The sequence below is a fragment of the Colius striatus genome, chromosome 4 (genome assembly GCF_028858725.1).
Source record: "Colius striatus isolate bColStr4 chromosome 4, bColStr4.1.hap1, whole genome shotgun sequence".
In the NCBI taxonomy this organism is placed as follows: domain Eukaryota; kingdom Metazoa; phylum Chordata; class Aves; order Coliiformes; family Coliidae; genus Colius; species Colius striatus.
In genome coordinates, this window is record NC_084762.1 from 5,521,261 (window position 1) to 5,543,721 (window position 22,461).

Here is a 22,461-nt window from a genome sequence, read left to right on the forward strand (position 1 = left end):
TTTATTATGTACATTTCTGTACTATAAGGAGGAGAATGATCGATTGTGTTGATGCTGGTGGTTGGTTGTTTGGCGGTGTGACAAGGTTGCTATCAACAGAAGGGATGCAGCATGAGGTAATGACTACAACTTACATGAGAAAGCTTGTCATACCTGCTTTTTGCTTGGACTGATCAGCAAGTATCAGGGCATGTGTTTTCTTTCATGTTTACAAACTGGCAAGCTTAATGGAAGGTAATCTTTGACATTTCTTAACAGTTACCTTCATCTCTGAAGTCAAAGCTACTAGTGTTTTGCTAAACTACTTAGTACCTACTGAGAGTTGGAGTAAAATGCTCTGTGAAGCACACAGACTATTTCTTACTGAGGGATTTTTTTTTTTTACTTGTAATCTGGAAGAAATTAAAGTTCATGTCTCCACATACTCCCCTTGGTGAAGCCATGCTGACTACTCCTGATGATTTTCTTGTCCTTAATGTGCCTGCAAGTGGTTTATAGGATTAACTGCTTCATCACCTTCCCAGCCTCTGGTAGTTCCCTGGCTCCTCCTTCTTGAAGATGAGTGGCATTTGCTGTCCCTCAGTCTTTTGGCACTTCTTCAATTGCTGTGATTCACCGAAGGTAATTATTGAAAGTAGCCTTGTAATGACATCTGCCAGCTCCCTTGGCACTTGTGTGCATCCTATCATGGCCCATAGACCAGTGTATATGTCTGGTTTGCCTAAGTAGTCCCTGACATGAGACTTGTCCTGTGTCTCCTGTCATGTTGAACAACAGCCCTGCATTTTCCTTAGCCTCACCTGTGTATTAGAAGAGCTTTTCTTATTGCCTGTGACATCCGTCATTTGTGCATTGGCTTTTGTAACTTTGTCCCTGGATGCTCAGGAAATGTCTCTGTGTTCCTTGTAGGTTGCCCCTCTTTGCTTCTGCCCTCTGTATGCTTCCTCTTTTGAGACTGAGTTTGGCTATATGAGGTATTTGTTCACCTGCACAGTTCTCCTGGTATTTTTTTAATCACTGGGTTGGGCTACTTGAGCTTGGAGGAGATGGTCCTTGAATATTAATCATTTCTCTTGGGCCTTCCTCCCCTCAAGGGCCTTATCCTATGAGACTTTCTGAGCAGATCTTTGAAGAGGCCAAAGTCTGCTCCCCTAAAGTCCAGTGTTGTGATCTTGTATTTTACCTTCCTCCCTGCCTTCAGGATCCTGAAGTCTAATATCTCATGGTCTCTTCAGCCAAGGCTCACTTCAATCTTCGTATCTACAACAGGTATGACGTCCACCAGAGCACCTCTCTTTATTGGCTTCTTTGTCACTTGAAGGGAGAACTTGTCATTGATGCTCTCCAGGAATCTCCCAGACTATTGTCCTGCTGTTTTGTCCCATCAGCATTGGGGTTGCTGAAGTCCCCCATGAGGACCAGGGCCTTGCAAATGTGATGATACTGTATGAAGTTGTTTATATTGCTAGGGCAATCCCAGGAGGGAAAAGAAGGAACTATACTGATGATAGAAAATATTTATGTTAGTCCAGGACTGTGGAAGTATATTCTCTCTTGCATATTGCCCTGACAGCTGAAAAGACTACTATTAATAGCCCTCTCCTGGCTGGAGACTTATTACCCACACCAGAGGTTACTGTCCCTGCTGACCTGTGCTTCAGCATCATGGGGGCCACTCATAAACCTGCCAAAGTCTCGTAAACCTGTTCAAGTCAGGGTAAATGGAATGAACAAAGACTAAATCTTTAAGCATCTTAACTCCACTTACTTTGCCTGAAACACACACACTCACTCAGAGGTCAGTTTGCTGTAACCTCTGGCAAGGGCAAGAGGCAGCTGGAAAGATCATCTTCTTCAACTGGCATGGCTAGATCTGAAAAAAGGATTTCTATCTTTGGCTTTGTTCCACTCTAGACATACTCTGCAAATGACTAATTTGGTTTTTAAAAGAAAGCCACAGAATGCTTACCCAAAGAATTCTGCTGCCACAGCATTCCTGCTAAGAACGAGCTACAGTCCTGCCTCGGTCTGGGAGGTGACAAATCTGATGGTATTTGCAATTCTTGGTCTGACCTGGACAAGAGTGGCCAGTCAGGAACAATACAAAGCATGAGAGAAATTCTGCTTGGAGATGAGGGCTGCAACATCCAGCAGGCATTAACTTGTACCCCTGAACCTGCTGGAGTCTTGAGCAGTGGAACTGTGAGGAAAAGATACTATTTGTTGAAGGGAGAAAACAAAGGAAAGAGAGGAGAAGTACCGAATAAACTGGAGTCTGTCAGATGCAAACATCAGAGGACAAAGGCTTTGTGAAAAGCTCTTAAGCTGTTGCTCTTTTCTTTGACAACAGATTTTAATAAGGTGCCATCATGACTTAAAAACTTTATTCCTGGACCCACATGGACCATAAGTGCTTTTCTCCTTCTTTCTTCTCAACTAGCTGTGATTTGCTGTTGGTTGCCTAAAGTTCCTATAAAGTTTAAGTTTTAATTCAGGAAAGACTAAGACTGCTTTGGTGGGACCACATCACAAGCAAGATTGGTAGAACTAGACTAAACTGCAGGAGAACTCCTCATGCCAAGGCAGCACCTGGCACTGCTGTACCAATGGTTGGTGATATATGAGGAGACTCTGCAAAATCTGGGGTAAAGAGCCAGACTCCTCTGGCAGAAATCCACAACAAATTACAAGTGCTGTTAGTGCCAGAGATGAGCAGAAAACCAAGCAGGTGTGCTAAAGCTCAACATTTGGGGTAACTGAGCACAGGACTTGCACTCCAAAATGTACAATTGCAGTGGGAACAAACCCATCAGTCTCCAGTGTCTGTGGCAAACTGAGCTCGTTCTGACATCCCAGCAGATGTACTCATGTCCCAGTAGACATGCCATGGGTCTCAGAAATTCATTTGCAGATTGACCATTGTGCTCCCATTGCTGTCACCTTCCCATTTCACAAGGCTGAGTGTTTTTTCAAGACCCTCTGCAACTCTATAGTCTCTCTGAGGTAAGGGAACACTTGTTTCATAAGAAACAACTGGGTCTTTATTCCACAGAGTAAACCAAACATGCAGCAGAGCAGCAACAGGTGAAGAGGTGCTTTAGCATGCGCATTAGATGTCAAAATTAGTTATTTTGGAGTTGGAAGTTGCTTTTTAATAGGTTCATGTGGTAGTACTAATGACATGTCGTTGCAATTACTAAAACCAGGCATTTTACAAAAATGGAAAATAAGCTTAAAGGAGTCTCATGTGAACCCAAAAGCCAATGGTTATATAAAAGTAAGAAATAAAGGGAGAAGCAGTAAGTATTAAGAACTCATCATAACTCAAGCAACTTGAGTTGTACATTTCTGGATGTGTTGGAGATTTTCCACAGATATTTCCTATGGAAAGAATTTATGAATCAAAACATAAGAGTTGTCCAGGGAAGATTGGTCCCACATGGATACTGTTGCTGTTTTAACTCATCCAAATCTTCAAAACTATTCACTATGAACAGATTGTATTCATAAGTACAGGAAGCATTTGCATTTAGTATAGCTAAATTAGCTGAAGCAAAAATTAACACACTCCATGTAATGTTTAACCAGAAAATAGAATAGTTCTAGGGTCATCATGAAACATTTAGAGGGGAAAAAAAACAGCAGGCCAAATTTTGGTTTTGGTTTGGGTTACCATGGGAGTGCAGCAGCATAGTTCAGAGCAAAACATGGCCAGATTAATTTGCTTTCTACTTGCATTGACCTTCTTGTGAGTTACTGTTTCCTATTTATGAAGAGGGAGAAGCTGAAACCTACATTTTTTTTTTTAGCATCAAGGAAAATGGCCAAAACTATTTACCCTGTAGGGATCTATGTAGTAGACATTTGAGGGAGGAGCTAGGTGCCATTTGTCATTGTATTTTCAGTAATGCTGGCTAAGTATCAGTGTATTTCCCTTCTCCCTTCCCCTTCAAAAAGTTCAAAACAATACCATTCTCAGAACAACTTTTGGTTTGAGACTATGAGGTTATGACCAACCTCAACTCTTCTGGAATGAAAAAGGAGTAGAACTGTTTGTGACTGCCTTTGTATTCTCAGACACATTTAACAATTCCCATCACCAAAACTAAAGATTTAAAGAAGACTTGGAGTTCTCTTTTAATTATATTCCCTGGCATAAAAATGTTGCAACCAGCTTATCTCTATTAGAAAGGTTGTACATGTTTAAGTTTATTAGATAACACACCTACGCTTGCAAGAAGATTAAGGATGGGCAGAAATGCTACTGAAGTTTCATAATGCCTATGCAAATATTTTTCCTCCAGAAATATCCTGAGTACTGAGATCCTCTGCTGCTTCCCAGCTTCACCCTGAGCACATTCAGTGAGGCACATCACCTTAGTGAGCAATGCTTTGGAAAAGTTAAACGTACTTCAGGTTAGAGTTTTAGGACTTGAACTATTGTTTCAGCTGTTGTTCCCATCATTCCAAAGTACACTATTTGGTTTGTCAGGTGATACAGAGAATCAAGAGAAAGAGTGCTGGAAGTTGCCTTGCCCTCACTGAGGCAGGGGAATTCAACTCTGCTGAAGTTGGGTTCTTCGTATGCCATGGAGCTAATTCCAAATGGCCTTTCTGCTGATCTGCCTTTTTATCTGTTGTCTGAAGGACTACATCCTTTTCTATTAATGGGATATCCATGAACTTTGGGGAGAGACGGGAATGGTTACTAAAGCCTGAAGAACTTTTATGATGACCTCAGTGGCAATACTGGGCAGAGGCTGGGTATGATGTCTCTAGTCAGAAGCTTTCTTGAGGTGGAAGCAAATGCATTTCTCTGGTACTGCCTAACTCTGAGTGTGTCAGTCCATTTTTTTAAGACACTGTCCAACCCTGGGCATTTTCACTCAGGACTGCATATGCCACAGATTTTTACTTTACCTCTAAACTGGGCATCTACAATGCTCTGGAGCTATATGGGTCCAAGCATATATTAACTTTACACTAAGGGGAGTGGAGAGGATTATCCCCTGGTTCCTCCCTTCCTACATCTGCTCTCATACTTTGATTTTAACACTGACCACCTGAGCTAGAAGAAAATGGCAGTGCCCAGTTTCCCCTGCTCTAGAAAACAAGGTGACTGGGACTGAAAGGACCATGGCAGTATGTTCTCCCACAGCCCCCTACCTCACATTCACTATGTCTTTTCAAAATGAGGTTCTTGCATGCTGGCACAGCATTATGAAGCAGCGTTTACTGCTGTTGCCATATGCTGAGACATAAGACATCCTTCAATTCCTCACGTTTCTCACTCCATCTCTTCAAGAGCAAAAAGTGGAAGCTTGATATGGCAGTATTTCATTATTCTTATTGCATGAGGTACAAACAAAACATCTACCCTTAATCACTGATGTTTTAAAACCCTAAACTCAATTGTCTGTATTTGCTAACAGTTGGGGGAAAATGTTGATCTTTCCTGAAAGTACTGAAGCAGATGGCAGCAGTTATGAATGCCAGAATATCCCTACAAATTCTCCTAACATAAAACAGTTTTGGACAGTTCAGGACATCTGGAGTGAATATGGGCGAGGGAAATGAAAAATTTCTTGAATGTACTTAAAGGCTGAAATAGAATCACAATGGCGTAGACATGCAGAAACCCTGAATGAAATACACACATGGATATGGCAGAATGCTTAAAAGGAAGTCAGCCTGCTAGGAGAAGGTCTATTTTTAGTCTTCTAATGAAGAAAGCAGCTGTATTTGAGAAAGCCAGTCACTCTCTGCTTGGAAAATCAGCTGGAACTCTTTCTGGGTCCTGGTGTTCTCGGTTGCAAGAGGAAAATCTTATGTGTAAGCTCTTTCAGCCCCAGAGAACCTTAAATGGCAGTCATCTTGGGGTTTGAAGCACAGTCGGGAGCTTCTTGGGAACAGATTCACAGACTTCTCTTGGAGCCCATGGTCACTCTGCGGTGTTCAACTACTCTTGGAATGAGTATTTCTTTAGGAGACAGTGAGAACCTGGCAAAGCCCTCTGAGATGTGTGTTGAACATGACATTGAATTCTGCCTTTTTTTTTTTTGTTCTGTGCTCACTGTTATACAACATTTATTTCCATTCTCAGTTGCCCCAGAGCTCTGCTGGGATGCAGCAATCAGTCCAGTAAAACCTCTGTTTTCCTTATCTGTATAGTACTTGTGTTAGATGTGAGGTTACAGGAGAGCCACTTCATTTTGCTGCCCCAGTGAAACTTGAATGGTGAAAAGTCACTGCTTTTTATGTCCCATCTTTGTATAGGTGAAGTCCTGTTGTAAAGTTTGGATTTTTTAATATAGAATAGATACCCTTTTTCTGGCATGTTGCTGAGTTAAATGATTGCAGGGAATTGTGTGTAGCCTGGCTGTGACAAAAATGGACAATAGTTATCACAAGGTCAAAATCATTCAATGTGCTGGAAGGAAAGGGGACAGCTTGGGTTTTCTGCTGGCTTGAGAAATCAGTTCTGAACTAGTTAAAGCAGACGTATAAAAGACTGAATTTGGGAGAAGAGGGGCATTAGCTTAAAGGCAGCGTTGGGGAAGCCTGACCAAAGCCTGAAATGGCCTGGCATCTTTCAATGAGAGAATGAGATTAGTGAGGAGGAGGGCTCGGTTTTGAAAATCTCCTTCTGGAGGTGATCTCTCCATGGCCACCTGCCCAAACTGTCAGGAATTGGACATGATATTAAATGTGAGAGGAAGGCAAGGATATTCAAGAAGAAATGCCCCATGAGGGAGCTGAGACCTTGGCTCTGTGGGTAACCCTGCTGCTGGGCAGCTTTGGCAGGCTCCTTTGGTCCCTTCTAGCTACCAGTCTTGTGTTTGATCCTTTTCTTGCCTGTCATTTGCTTTAATACATGAAGCCTCTTATACAGTGAGGAACCATCTTAAATGCTCAAAAATTGGAAGGAAGGAAGAGGTTGTAGCCTCCAAGAAAGAATATCCTGATCTGTGCTCTCGTGAGACTCCTCCTGCAATTCTGCATCTGGCTCTGAGGTGCTCAGCATAAGAAGAACATGGACTGAGTCCAGAGGCCACAAAGATGATCAGAGGGATTGGAGCCTCTCTCCTATGCAGACAGGCTGAGAGAGATGGGGCTGTTCAGCCTGGACAAGAGAAGGCTCTGGGGAGACCTTAGAGCAGCCTCCCAGTAGCTGAAGGGGCCAATAAGAAAAAGATGCAGAAGGACTTTTTCCAGGGGCCTGGACAATGGGGTAGTGGCCCCAAACTGAAAGAGGGGAGATTGAGATGAGGGTATGAGAAATAAGTTCTTGTCTGTGAAGGTGATGAGGCCCTGGCACTGGTTGCCCAAAGAGGCTGTGGCTGCCCCATCCCTGGCAGTGTCCAAGGGCAACTTGGATGGGACTTGGAGCAACCTGGTCTGGTGGAACGTACCTCTGCCCATGGCAGGGATATTAGACAATGTGGTCTTTAAGGTCCCTCCCAACCCAAACTATTCTATGATCTCTCCTTTTCTAGTAAGACTATGGCCTGGGGAAGAAGCTGATGTTCTCAGTCTCTTCTCATTTGCGTTTTAGTCTGCCCTATGCCTGCACAGGGCTATCCCTCTTTGGCTCTCCTGGCACAGTTTCTTGTATGACCAGCCCCTAAATATGTTTCTACTTGAGCAATATAGGTTTAAAAAACAGCCTCTATTACAAGTATAGAAAAGAAAGGCCATTCTGACTGAATTGTCTAAGGGGTAATTATATGAATATTTACTCTGGCATAAGACAGGCAGCTCAGGGACAGCATAGATTAGGCTCAGGAAGCAGGAGCCTCTGCCCAACTCAGCGGCAGGCAGAGCAGCAGGTCTGACCACAACCTTTGCCTTCTGCCACCAACACCTGAAGCTTTTAGCTGCCTTCAGTAGATCCTGTTTTGCATAAACCATTTCTATTTTCCCATTACTCACGTGTCCCTTTGTTAACAACATAAATAATTCTGTGCTGGCTTTGGCATTCATTTCAGCAGGTGTAACACTAAAGCAAGTTGTAATTGGTTTCAATGTTCCCAGCCTTCTCTCTGGCTGCACTTTCCAAAGGAGTTTCCTTAGTTTTGCTTTTGAAGGCTCGCTATTACCATAATTCACCCATAGGTCTGCTGCTTTGAACGTTAATTCAGTCCTGTAACTGGGTAAGAGGTAAGGTGAAATGTTTCAGGCTGCATCCTAAGGTTATTCTTCAAGTGGGCGGTGTTTGAAGCGACTGTGAGGGGCACTAGGGCAAGAGGAGGTTTGGGATATTTATAGTCTTCAGGAACTTGTGTAAAAATGCCAAAATGCTTCTCCTGATTCTGTATAACTACAACATCCAAAGCACAACTGTCTTCTGCCATGCGGGCCCAGCTAATTGGGTTTTGATCTATTTTTACTGTTAGCTGAAAGGCAGTTTTTTTGGTGAAGTTTCACAGAAAGCTCTAGAGCTGTTTTAGGGGTTTGTAGCTGTGAAAAATAGCAGTGGTTCTGGGTTTTTTTTTAAAACAGCATTCTTAAGAAATAATTACAATGATTGAGGATGCTTCTTAAAAAACCAGAAGCGTGTACATTTTGCATAGCTCCATGTCTCTGAAACGGCTCTGTGGGTTTCTTCACAGATTCAGGAAACTTTTAAAAATATAAAAAAGGAGCAAATCTATCTCTGAGCCTGGCAACAGCTGAAGTTTATATTTCACAAGGATCTGAAAATGGGTTCCTCCCCGTTTGCAGACGCAGAATGCCCAAGTTTCAAAGTGACGGTGCAAGGTTTATACTGCAAGGTCTGTAAAGGAGCAAAGCAGCGCTTTTTGTGCTCTATGTCAGTCCTGCACTTCTGCATGGCTGGGATGAGGCCTTCTTGGACAGTCCTTACTGTTATTGTTTATGAATTCCTTGTCTCACGGCCGGTCATGCCGAGCAGCAAGTCGGCATTGTTGGATCGGGAACTGTAGACACGAAAATAGCAAAAAGGTTGCCCCTGCTGCTAAAGTTTTGGCAGTATTTTGTATTCCATTCTTGTCTGTGTTAAAGCACAGAATGTAGTGAATGGGCCAAACCCTGAAATCCTTATTTGGTTATTATGAAAAGAGAGAGAGAAGGAGAGAGAAAAAGCTGTGATTCATTAAGAGGCTGCAGAGAAGGTCTATGCAAGGTAGATCAGAAGCTTCTGTTCCCTTGTCTCATAGAATCAGACAGAATCACAGACTCTTGAGGGCTGGGAGGGACCTCAAGAGCTCATCCGGTGCAACCCCCCTGCCAGAGCAGCAGCACCTAGAGTAGGTCGCACAGGAACTTGTCCAGGTGGGTTTGGAATGTCTCCAGAGAAGGAGACTCCACAGCCCATCTGGGCAGTTACTGCTGGCTCTGTCAAAGGCGATGCATTAAATAGTCCCTGTGCTGGGGCAAACAGAGGAGCAATACAAGCAGATGTCTGCTGCTTACGTGATGTGTCTGAGCATGTATATGCAGGGCTAAGGAGAAAAGGAGCCCATTGAGACCTCTGGGTAAATGCATGCCCCTGCAAAGGTGACTTGGGTGGATGATCATTGCATGGGATGCTCCTGAAACCATCTATTTCAAAAGATTAAGAGATTATTTTCTTTTTCTTAATGGGAGCACAAAATATCTGGGGTTCCCTTCCCTGCATCAGAGCAGTCTCTAATGGCAAGGCACTAATCCCACTTTAGTGTTTTGCCTGGAGCAGCAGGAGTTACAGATGTTTGCTTGCATCATCACAGTATAGTGTCTGATGATGGTGGTTTGTGGTGTTGTAATCCTGCAGAAATTATACTTTGGCTTCAACACTTTGGCCTGCCTGAGCATGACCGATCGTTATCTGCTTTTCAAGATTAGCTGAAAGTGCCTAGCTAAATGCTCTGAACTCTGGAACAGAAGAGGATGAATTTAGGGGTTAGGTCTCTGAAAATGTTACATACCAAAAAAAAAAGGCTGTTGTGTTTATTCCCCAGCATAAATGAGAGCAGTGCAGAGCTGGGTCTGTCACTACTGCACAGGCCCCTGTGACCCTAGTAGGCAGTATTTTGGCAAAGACCAGCAAGTGTTGTAAATAACCTCAGGAGCAGAGGTTTTTTTGTTCTCCCCACTTTCTGCATGAGATGGTGAATGAATTGCATACGTGTGTTTGTGAGAGAGGTTGTTCAGCTGATCTGCTTCACCTTCCCCAGACTTCCCGGATCTTGCATCCCCGAGAATCTCAAAGATGATTTTACTAAAAGGCTGTTCTGGCTCATCTGTTCCCAAAAGTCACAAAGTCTCGTCTCATTATTTCTCAAGGATCAGAGGGGACAAAAGTTTAAATATTAGCTCAGCTATTTAAACCCTGTGTCAATGGCAGTCTGCTTGGCACAGGGTGTTGAATCTAGTGATAAGATATTCGGTCGACTGATGACCCTCGCAGCGCTGTAAGAAATATGCTGATAATTTCCCTGCGAGGGCTCGGAGGGACAGAGTGTCTCATGCTTTACGACAATCACTAATCAAAAAAATCTACCAAAAACCCGAACTTAGAGAGCTATGCTTTTGCCCTCCAGTAAACCCTGATTTCCCAGAGACTTCTGAGTATTGCTAGACAGTATTGTAGACAAATAATGAGTTATTTGGTTTTTTTCCTTTTTCAAGGTTTCGTGCCTGAAAATATTTTGTGGTATCTCATTACGTTTTTGTCCACTAGATGGCTTTTTTCCTCCCTACCTGTGACCCAATAGAGCAATCTGAATCTGAAAGGATGTAAAACGATGTTACCTACAGCTTAACTCACATACTGCTAACATGAGTCAAAAAACTCCAATTAACATACAACATACAAGACGTGTATGTCCTGTGATATAAGTTTTTCTACCTGGAGCAAATCTTTCCTTGCATTGCCACATGGAACAAAATTAAGATGTTTTAGCAAATTGTTTGCCAGCAATGAAATCATCAAAGACCACAGAGCATATTCTGTGGTTACTAAGTCTTCAGCACTGATACTGGGAGGAAAAAAAAGTCAGATCCTCCAGATCCTGTTTTGGTTTGGCTGGGGATTTTTAAGAATCAGAAACAGAGAAGTTCCACCCTTTATCCACCCAGACTGTAATATAATAATAACAACAATTAATGACATTTGGAAGCAAATTTAGGTTCTGCATTTATTACAATTAAGTTGGACAGATGGGACAAAACTCTGCATTATGTGGCTAAAGCCAAATCAGATGGAGTGCCAAAAGAAATAGAAATGGTTATTTACATTGAGTAGAGTCTCAGTTTAGTGATTGTGTGAGTCCCACCGAGACACCAGGAGGGCTGTGCCTTTCCTGTTCACTTAACCTGGTGAATAAGATAGTGGTTAAGAGAAAAGTACCCCAAATTGGTAAAATGTGTGGTACTCAGGACATAACCAATAATGCATCCCAACAAACATTTTGTTATTATTTTTTAATGTTTATTCTCATCAAAAGAATGATCCCCTCTGGTACAACAGCTGGAAATGGGAGTTTCACACTGCACAAATACTTGCTAGTTATAAAATGAACTGAGATATGCTCATGGCCCTGAGGTATGGAGTACTTCAGGCTAAGGCAGCTACTGTGCTACCTGCCTGAATGAATGGGATGGAGGAGCAGGCTTATTCCTGAGACAGGATTTAACATTCTGAGTGTAGATGGTGTGAAGCACTAACCCAAGACTGCTGATCCAGTGGTGGTGAGCTAAGCAGTTTGGTCAGAAACGCCAGAGGTAATAGACAAGCACAGATCTTTGAGGCTCTTGGCTACCTTTTGCTTTAAGTTACATCAGTATAAATCCATTGACTTCCCTGGAGTTCAATAGAGATGCTGGAGTGCAAGAGGGGTGCTGCTATGGAAAACCTGTAGTGTGCAAGTGTGTGCATACTATTGACCGTGCAGTAGTAGCAATCCCATTTTTTATGTCCACCCCACTCCTATCTAGCCGTCTGATAATCATAGGCAGAGGAGACAGTGTGATCTTCCAAGCCTAACTAAAGTATTCCAGAAACTATAGCATCTGAAATTAAAAGAAAAGGTATTTTTAAACAGATGAAAAGCCTTAGCTCTGTTTAAAAGTTGTCTGGGAGGTGATGCATGGGGTTCCTATCCTGGACACAGTGGGCATCTGGCATGATGTGAAGCCAGAGCTTTTACTAAGTGCAAAGGTAGTTGGGAAGAGCCAGGTCATGCTACTCTTCAGACTCACTGCAGCAGCAGATCCAAAAAGCAATAAAAGCTTAGCACTCGGTCCTTACCTGTGCTGATCTCAGGGAACTCAGGATAAGGAAGCAAAGGTTGACCTGAGCCACCTTTAATCCATCTTCAATTTCAGCATTGGCCAAAGATCCCCTTTCACCAGCACCAGTTTATTAGAGTACTGCAGTTCTTGTTCCAAAACATTGCAAGCTCACAGCAAGTGCTCAGCTGGAGGTGTGCAGGTCGTGTACAAACCAGTTATGTTAGTTCACAGTTCTGTGCCACTGTGTGCCTCTGCAAATGCCACGCTGAGGTCCTTCTTCACTGGGCCTTTGATCTTTGCCTGCACTGTACATTCCCCTCTCCAGGTCAAAGAAAACTGAGCTTTACCACCAAGGAAATCTGTAAGAGAGAAATTACTAGCCCAAACACTACCATTCTGTGAAGGAAATGTAAATGCAATTCCTTTTGTGCATCTGAAATACTGCGCCAAACCTGTGCCATGAAAGGTCAGGGGAAACATAGCAAGCAAACCAAAAGTATTCAGTAACACCAGGGCAAGATAATGTGCATGTCCCCAAAAAGAAATTTGGCTCTGGATTGGACAGAAAAGGATTTGCCAAAAACTTTGTCTGTGTTTTCAGTTGAGACATGGGTTTACAATGCTGAAAGCAGCTCTCCAGGTTTGATCTGAGGTTGGCCCATACAAGGAGTGGCTGCTGACCTGCCCAAGCACAGGAGCTCGACCTAGCCTCAGGACTGATCTGTCTTTGGGTAACCCCAGAGACCCCCCCCCACAACCCTGGCATCAGAATTTCAGACATACAAGACTTGTGACTGCTCTGCAGTATTGGATCAGCTTCATCAACACAGTATCACAGCTTTTTCAACCCTGCAGAAAGTTTATAACATTTCTTCTTTGAGTTTGAGATCTGCTTTTGCTTACACCCTAATGATCAGCCATTATAAAAACGAGTGACATAAACATGTTATGAATTGGAATCTGCTGTTAGTTAAGCCTTTGGATGTGTGTTTAATTTTCAGGTGGATGTGTAATTACTCTGTGACCTGTTTAGCATTTCAGACTCATTCTTTTCAAAGACTGGAATAATAAAAAAGAGGTTACATCCAAGATGAAATGAAAACCACAAAAGATTTTTAAATGATACAGGGGGGAAAAAAAAGGTTTCTTAACCAATTTTTTTTTTGAGGTAGTTTTCTCTCAATCCTAAAGTGACAAATGGCAGTAGCTGGAGAAAAAAACCCAAATGTTAGCCTGAAAAGTAATAAAACTTTCACGACCTGAAGTAGTACAATATCGAGCCCATTTGTAAGCACAGCTAGAGTTCTTTGTTACTCTGGAAAAAATAGTGAAGTGTCTGGGGCTTTTCTTTGTTACGGTTTTTTTTAAAGGGATTTTCTTTTGGGGAGGCAACAGCAGAAGGGATTTTTGTTGGTTACTTCTCTATCAAAGCTTAGCGATAACGGGCAAGCAAGGAAGGCATCACATCGTGTGTCAGAGAATAAACGGTTCCCTTGATGATGTACCGAGCGATAACCTTTTCTGGATTTATGGATTTTCCTGTATATTTGCATAGAAAGTCATTACAGCACCCTGGTAGCTGATAACAGCAGCACATTGTTGCATGTTTCTGCATGTCTTACAACTCCCTGGACAAGCTATTGATCAGGTCTGTTGCTCCCAAGGAAGCGGAAAGTCATTCGGTGCACTCATTCTTGGATGGGAAATAAGCCTTGTTGCTAGTCTGCAGCTTGCCATCTCCTCTCTCTCTTTGCACAGAGCCTGGTAACTTCAGAAATCGCTTGCTCCTTTCTGTTTAAGATTTCCATTCTGACACATCACAGGGATAAAAGGAAAATGAGGGGAAAAAAGCACAACTTTTCAGATGAAGGAAAGTCGGTCTTTTTCCTTTCCAGATTCAGAAAAAGCAAATGCTTGGCCCACTCTGCTGTTTCCAGCTTGATTTCAGTGCTAAAAATGATGCACACTGGTTACATTAGAAGGAATTTCTTCAGAGAGCATATTTTCATTCAGATCCATTGACCAAAAACAAGGTTAAATTGAGCCTGCTTAAAAACTAACCTTTTTTGTTTTTTTAAAGCCCCAAACTGCATAAGGCAGCAGCACTCTTCAGGCAATCCTTCAGCTCTCTAGCATCAAGTCATCACTGATGATGTACAGGCTGTGTTTAAAGGCAACACATTCCTAACAGTTCCTATGCCTGTGAATTTTCACACTGTTGCTTTGAACTGGTAATTCTCTGATGCTCTTTATATCATTATGGTGTGGAAACAAGGATGAGTGCTCATTGCTGCATTTGTTTTCCTGGACACCATCTTTCAAAAATGAGCCTGTTTCTGATTCCATTCCCCCTAAAACAGCTTCAGCAAGGGATGTAGGAAAATGCAGGAAACCTTAAGTGCTTTAGGAATCCTCTCTGTCCAAACCACATCTACCTTGGAGCCTGCGTTTTGTCTGTCAGAGGCAGGGGCAGGTGAGGGAAATACGTTAGGGAGCGATAATCCGAAGCTCGTAGTAAACGTAAATCCCGTAATTCAGAATGAGCTGTGATTCTGGCTGGCAGGAACACACAGAGCTAAGGTTACATTTCTTCTCCTGCTGGATTTTCATTCAGATTAATATTTAAGCCGTGCCGGTGGTTGCGTCCAGGAGAACAGTCGGTCCTTTTACAGCTATAAATGGTAAGAGGCTGGGTCTGTCGGAGCTCGCCTGTCAGCTGTTTGAGCAAGGCGAGCACCTTGCTGCAGCTGGCCCCAGCCCCAGCCTTTTCCCAGCTCTCTGCCTGCACCAGCTCGCTCATTGGTCGCAGCTATCGCCCTCCTTGCAGCGACTGCTGCCGACAGTGTATCTCTCCTCGGCTGAGATTACTGCGTATGACCTACTTTGAAAATGGTGTGAACCAAGGTTCACAAATTATCTTGGAAGGATGCCACGAGGTTGGTGTGCAAACATGCGCGATCTGGGAGGCTTCTGGCAGAGCAGGACTGGCTTGTCTCCGTGTCCTTCCAGATGCAGCGCGTGCGTTCCTTCGCCAGCCCCGGGCTTCACAATCCATCTTTGTGCTCTTGAGTGCGGCGTATTGATTTCCTGGGGCAGGCCTGCTAGGTTAGAGAGCCTCTGGCCAGTAAGTCCTCCATGCCTTTTTGCTCTCAAAACAGCTGAAGTAGTAATAAAGATGAATAAAGGGTTTCAGGCTGAGCTGTCAGCTGAAGCCGAGCAGTAGTAGTAGTAGTTGTAGTAAAAGCAGTAGTAGTGGCATCAGAATACAAGTCACAAAGGAGGGCTCAGCGGCGGTGTTTTATTTACACGGTTCATCTGTTCGCCATAATCCGCTCATTTATAGCCTAATGTAAACTTGCAATTACCAAAGCTGCTCTCTGTGCCAGGTGAACAGTTTAACCTGTATGCCATTCCAAAACACTGATAGAGGAGAACATTCAACAGAAAGGGACAGCCTGGAGAATTAACCTGAAAGCTGGACACGTTTGGGGTGGGTTTTTTTCTCTTTACTTTCTTTGGTTCTCTTTGTTTTCCTTATATAAGCTCAGTGCTGCAAAGGAAAGTTTCCAGAGACTCAGAAAGATCATATGCAGTTTCAAATCTACTTGTGAGATAAGGCTTTTTTTCTTCCACCCCCAGCCCTGCTCAAGGCTAATATATTACATACCTACTCAGCACAGGGCTGCCTGTTATCTGATCAGATAATTAGCATCAGACACTGGGAGAAGCGTACGTACGGACTTTGAAAACGGAGCGTTACTGAACGTTCACAGAGGGAGTGAAGGAACGTGCTTATCGGAGCTTTTCCACGCAGAAGACTTGCGCTAGTGTTTGACTTTGGGTCAAGAAGTCCTTTATTAAATTAGCAATGCAAATGTGTTTTCATTTATACATGTCGGGCAGCCTCCCTCTAGAGCACTTGGGGGCTTTTTGCAGATTTAGCGTGGGCCAAGCGTTCCAACTTGGGCTCTGAGTATTTCTTTTTGTTTGCTTTATCCTCTGTAAAGACATCTGTTCTACATGGCTCTCCACCTTGGCTGCAGTTCAATTTCCACTGACTTCCATGAACTCCATTGTGAAACCCAAGTGCAATCCTCTCTTTGCAGCAGGACCAGCCCGTGACTCCTGAACGCAGACCTGCAACTTTTGGATGCCCTCAGCCACCTCTCCCGAAGCACGTGGCTATGGGGAGCAGCCACCATCTTGAGGAAAGTACGCCTCATCCTCCAGCTTGTCCCTCCCCTCCTGATTGACAATCACCAGCCCCCAAAACCATGCTGTAGTAGTTCAAAAAGAGGGAAAGCTGAGACAAAGATCTTTATCAGCTCTTAAAAGCACGCCAACACTGATGCTTACTCTGCCTGATGTGGCCTTTGCCATGACTGTTGCCAAACAGCTAAAATGATCCACGGTGGTCAAAGGGGAAGAGGGCAGGACCTGAAACAAGAACTTGACATCTGACATTTTCCTCCTGTTCATGTGGAATGGCTGACCCATAGGCAGGAGCTCCTGCCTGAGCATGTGTGCTGGGTCCTCTGCAGCAAACCATTCTGGCCTGGCAGTTGTAATAATAAATGGTGTAACTGGTCTGACATTTTGGCCTGGCAAGGTCTTTCGTAAGTCTCAGCTGGGAGTGATTGTTTTAATGAAAAATGTTAATAGATGAATAGTTAGCTCATGAGTTGTTACTTCTAGCATAGAAGGCACTAAAGTAATTTTTAGTGGTGCTTGTTTTCTTTTAATAGCATATGCAGAGCTTTCTGGGGGATGTTAGCAGTGCTCCTCACCTCAAAGGTCGGAGCAGGACTCTGAAAAAGGTGTGGTGTCCTTGTCACTTGCATCGTTCTGTGCGACTGAGAGAGGTGTGATGGCAACCGGGGGAAACTGGAGCCAAAGTGGGGGGATGAGTTCTGATCTCTGTTACGAGGCTGCTGGCAAAAAAAGAGTTCTCAGCCTACCCTAAAGGGTATACATATGCAGAGCCAGGTTATTGCAGGTGGGAGCATCAACTGCACAGGAAATACTTCCCTTTGTGCTGTTTTTCCAGTCAATTGCAAAGAAATAAATGGTTACTGGTGCACAGAGGAGGCAAATCCTTCCCACCCCTGAGAAGTCCTGTTAGTCTGACTGAAGGATCTGATGCATCGGGTTGTTGGCCTTTGCTCTCCAGGCAATGAGCCAGTCTGCTGAATGAGCAGATCACCAAAAAGGAACGTGGTTGGAGCAGTACAAAGCAGGCCAACTCAACGTTTCTTTTGTATTTTGTGTTGCCTATGGTTTTAGAAAACATTTTGGAGTAACCTTTTCATACAATCATAGAGTCCTTGCTCTTGGAAAAGACCTTTAAGATCAAGTCCAACTACCCACCACTAAACCACATCTCTAGCAGAACAGATCAGGGAGACAGAGATGTAACTACTGCCAGGCATGCTCAGCTTTCAGCTCCTGCTCTTCTGTGTGCCTCCCAGAAACAAGAGAAGACTTGAGCAGAACTGAAAGACAGCCTGTGAGTACCAGTGACAGAAACACTGCCTGACGCGGACGTGAACACAAAGTACTGCAGCATACCTTGCCACTGCCAGATGCCTGCTCCTCTGACATTACAAAAGGAGCCTAATGTTGCTTTATAAACCTCAGCTGACACTACCCACCTCCCCACGTCTCTCTCATGAAGTATCTTGTTTCACAGCCTCTGCCGAAGCATCCCCAGCACTCAGGCTAAATCAGGAGAAGAAATGTAACACAGTCTTTCCAGGTTTGAGCAAATGAGCATGGAAACAGGACTTTGGGCAGAAGTAAATGGAGGTTGTGATCTCCCCGTTTGATGTGAATCTTCCACCACAACTAGTATGTGGTCTGATAAGATTCATTCATGAATCTGTCTTTCAGAAAGCAAGGTCCTGTAAGCTACCACCCAAACCTTAACTGTCCTCTGCTAATGAGGTTGACAAATTAATCTCTAACATCAGCTGTGAGGCAGACAGTAACTTGATCCTTGTCACTGAGGTTTCAGGGTAGAACAGGGTGCTGAGGCTGTAACTATATCCAGTGAAAAATCGAGGTGAATAATTATTTGTTGGATCACTCTTGATGCTGTTGATCATCAAACGCTGCTAATCTGTGTGGAGAAGCTGTATGAATCAGTGAAAGCTCCACAAAATCATCCTGTTCCTTCTCCTAAGGTGGAGCCAGAGGAGTTAAAAGCAGCAGTTGTTTTCTTGTGTCCAAACTCACCTCTGGTGAGCTGAGGAGATCACAGGCTGAGCTAAAGTGCCTATTGTTCTGTGGATGCTATCTAGGTTTTCATATTCCTCATTGTAAGCACAACTGCTGCCTTCTCCTAACTATCTGACTACCTGAAGTTGGTGTTGCACTGCTGAGCAAAGGGCCAGAAGCAAACCAGACAAGTCTTAAGATCTCAGTTGTTTTAAATAGCTGTAACTTAAAATCACATGTAAACCAAATTGACTTGTGCTAGCTTAAGACCATCTTATTTGCAAATAACAAATCATCTCCTAAACAGGTTTAAGCTTAAACCAAGCCAGACATGTTTTAGCATTGTGAGAGTGTCCATTCTGTCTTCTAGGCCAGTTTGACTAAAGTAGATTTTAAATTATACCTTAAGAGAAATGAACATAAGTGTTCCTAGTGGTTTAGACACCAGGTGATGACTGTAGAAGCAGAAGGGTACTCTGAAATTCTTCCTTTTGTAACTATTCCAAGTCCTGTGAGCCTTTGATGTTTATTGCACCTCTGTGAACTTCTGGGCTTTAGCTCTTGCCCACGGGATATGCACAGAAGCAGGAAAGCTCCGTCTGCTTTTTGCAGTGCCCAGCCGTTGCCTTCCCTGTGTTGGGTGTAGTACAGCTGAAGTGGTCCACATCAAATGGCTGATAAGTGCACGTGAAATCACACGCTCAGAGAACTGGGACAAACAGGAGCAGTCGGTCAGTTTACCACACACACATTGCCATACTCCTGTTCTTCCTATCACCCCATATTTTTTTTGGTCTTTGCTATGCACAAAAGTTCTGCTTCATCATGTGGAGTCCTGGGGAGGTTTTCAGATTTGATCCTGAATGGCTTCTAAGGAAATGGCCTTCACCCCTTCTTGAGATGAGGCCTTCCTTTATGACTACTACCTGAAAAGAAGTTGTAGCGGGGTGGGGGTCGGTCTGTTCTCCCTAGTAGTGAGCAATAGAACAAGAGGAGATGGCCTCAAGTTGCACCAGGGAAGATTTAAACTGGCTATTAGGAGGAATTTCTTTGCTGCAAGGGCTGTCAGGCATTGGAAGGGGCTGCCCAGGGAGGTGCTGGAGTCATCATACCTGGAGGGGTTTCAGAGACGGGTGGATGTTGCACTTAGGGAAACGGTCCAGTGGTTGATAGGGCTGGGACAAAGGCTGGACTCAATCTTAAAGGTCTCTTCCAGCTGAAATGATTCTATGATTTCATAGAAGCAATGAAGCTGTCAAGTGACAGAAGGAAGCTTCTGGACAAAGGACTTTCCCAGAAGCTGTATCTTGACTGAGGAAATGGATTTCTGCAATGAATAAGATGTCTGTAGGCATCATCACTTTCAGAAAATGCCAAACTCCCTCTGTAAGTTATAGAAACGCACAAGTGCATTTGTAACCTCTGCAGGATTAATCGAGCTGCTTCTCCTGTGGGGTGCTAAGGAAGGAAAAGTGGGAGAGATTATTGTTGCTATTTTTACGTGCTTGGGAGCTGCTAAGTGATTATAATAATGGGAGTCTTAAATTACTTCACCAATGCATTTGGAGATGAGACAGTGAACTGCCTCCTTGGAGAAATACAGGATAGGTATTCTGAATGGCAGACACTGTAAGGGAGAGGGCTCTGGCACTGGGAAAGGGAGACTGTATGGGTGAAACTGGGTTTCTGTTCTGCTCCCCTACTTTAATTCATTCGTGGTGCAAGCAAAGCAAGCACCACATTTGTAACGTGCAGGTTTGTGAAAGCCTCCACACCTGCTACCTGAAGGATGGTTCAGCAAAAGGAATTCAAAAGTTTCTTCAGTGGAGTCTTTTTTTTTTTTTCCCCTTTCCTTTTGCTGTTCCCAAAAAAGCAGCTCATTCATATGCACTTGACAGCGAGAGGTAAATTTTCGGTGCAGTGCAAGGTGACTTCACCACATGATTCCCAGGAACAGCAGCGGGAATGCTGCAGCAAAATCCTCATGCCAAGGCATGTGAAAACATCTGAAGATGAATCCACTGCCCTGTGGCACTGGGAATCCTGGTCAATGAGTTTTGTGCCGAGTGCTGAAACATCAAATCCATGCCACAAATCTGCTGTCTGCAGCACTGCGATCCTCTCTCTTTGAGATTCTGTGCAGACTTCTTCCTGGTGCATTGCATTAATATTAAATTAACAACACGCTACTCACATGGAACTTACATTCTAAAAAAAGCTCACATTATGCTGTAAGCCTTTTATTACAAAATAATAGCAGTCGTGAGGTTAAAGTTTGTTCATACAGTTTTCTATAGAACATCTGTACATTTTTTATGGAGGATAAAAGCTACATTCCATGTGTAGCTTAGTCATATGAATATAGATAATGAGCAGTTTATTGAGTTTCCTTTTAGATTTTACCACTCGCTCATATTCACATAAAGCATGCAAAACACACCAGATTTTTGTAAGTGGTGCTTTCTTTTCAGAAACACTAATTTCTCTGTCAGTGTTCTGCAGAGGATGTGACCTGATATGAAAAGGACCCATTCCTCTAGGATTTAGCTTATAGCTAGAGGCACGAATCAGAGAGTCTCTGAAGCGGATTGTAATCCACACTGGAGAGAACAAAGTGAAATCACTATGTCCGTATGGAGCAGGACCTTGAAGAGCTTTATGAGGACCACATTCACTGGAATAGTTACCCAGCATCCAAGCCATGGAAAGCCTACACATGCCTCAGAATCAAAACATTTCAGGGCTTTTGTGGCCTTCCATGATGCGGAAGCTGGACAGAAGTTTTATTGAATCTGGCCCTAAACAAGCAAAAGAATTTTGTAATCAGTGCATGGTTTAACAGGAAGCCAGAAAAATTCTTTTAATATTAGAGTGATATGGTGGGAAAGCTTAGCCCTAGATACAGTCCTGGCTGCTGAGCTCAAAAGAAGTTTGCCTGCAAGCAAATCTAGCTGGGAGTACAGCAAACTCCTAACGAACCTGAATGGGGAAAAGGTATGCACTGGAATCTCAGGTTTTTACTGTGTATCTGTGAGCCATGTATTACTTTGCAAAGGCTGACCCTTCACTCCCCAAAAATGTTTTCAGTACCTGAAATGTATTCAGTCCTTGAATGCTGATCCTTCTCCTCTTCTTCCTGTCCTGTAGAAACGCTTTCAATTATTGGTAGGGAACTCTGGGTTCGGTGCCAGAACTCCTTAATGCCATTCCAGGTGTCAAACAGCGGGGACTATTAGAAAGCAGTATGTAGCAATCCTCAGCCCTGATGGTATTTCAGCATTAAGCCTAGATCCTGGAACAGTTGCTTGCTGTATTGCCAAAAGCTTTAAGAGATTAAAGCTCTGGTAGTATTGATATGAAACAGGCAAATAAGTGTGTACTGCAGGATGGTCTAGATTCAGAAGGGAGTACGTGATGTTAACGCTGCAAACTTGAAATCATCGCAGTGCTCAGCTGCGAGCCTCGTGCCATGGCAGTCAGCAGAGCTACTGGGAGGGCAGGTACTCTACCTGCAATTGTGTTTTCTCACCTTGACATTTTATTTTCTTGGTTTAGATGCAGAGATTTGGATAGTGGTGAAAAGAAAATGTCCAAAGGGACATTAACCAACATCTGAGACCATTATGGAGATTGAGATAAGTGGCCAGGGCTCAGTCAGGGTCTAGATGAGCAGATCTGAGCTCATTCCTTTAGCTTCAGAGTATACCTGTAAGTGATGATGATTTCACTCGGAGCAGCATGTAAGAATTTCAATAAACAGGGCGTGCATTGTGGAGCAAAATCAAAGCTATGCAGTAATAACTACCCTGCAGCTAAATGGATGCTTTTTCCACAGCTGAATCCTTAGAGGGATGATGTAGTTTTTAGTCATTCATTGCCATGTGACTTATTAAAACAATTAACAGGCAAAAAAGTGGTTATTTGGAGTGGTTTGGCAAGGGCTATACAGAGTGAAGTTCAAGCAGAGTGAATTTCTACCTCTGTAGGAGTGTGTGAAGTGGCCAGGGC

The 22,461-nt window shown here is 43.5% G+C and overlaps 1 protein-coding gene across 10 annotated transcripts in view; it reads left to right on the plus strand.

Annotated features, from left to right (window-relative positions):
* Nucleotides 1-22,461, plus strand: part of ATXN1 (ataxin 1) — a 351,766-nt gene that overhangs the window by 106,784 nt on the left and 222,521 nt on the right. For 6 of the 10 annotated variants that reach the window (XM_061994524.1, XM_061994533.1, XM_061994525.1 and 3 more), the window contains exon 4: nt 16,245-16,449. The exons of 2 other annotated variants lie outside the window; for them this stretch is intronic. The gene's annotated coding sequence lies outside the window, so the exon portion shown is untranslated. Of the gene's footprint in view, nt 1-1,225; nt 1,270-16,244; nt 16,450-22,461 lie in introns of those variants that run through there. 2 more of the 10 variants (XM_061994531.1, XM_061994527.1) reach the window with 2 other exon arrangements.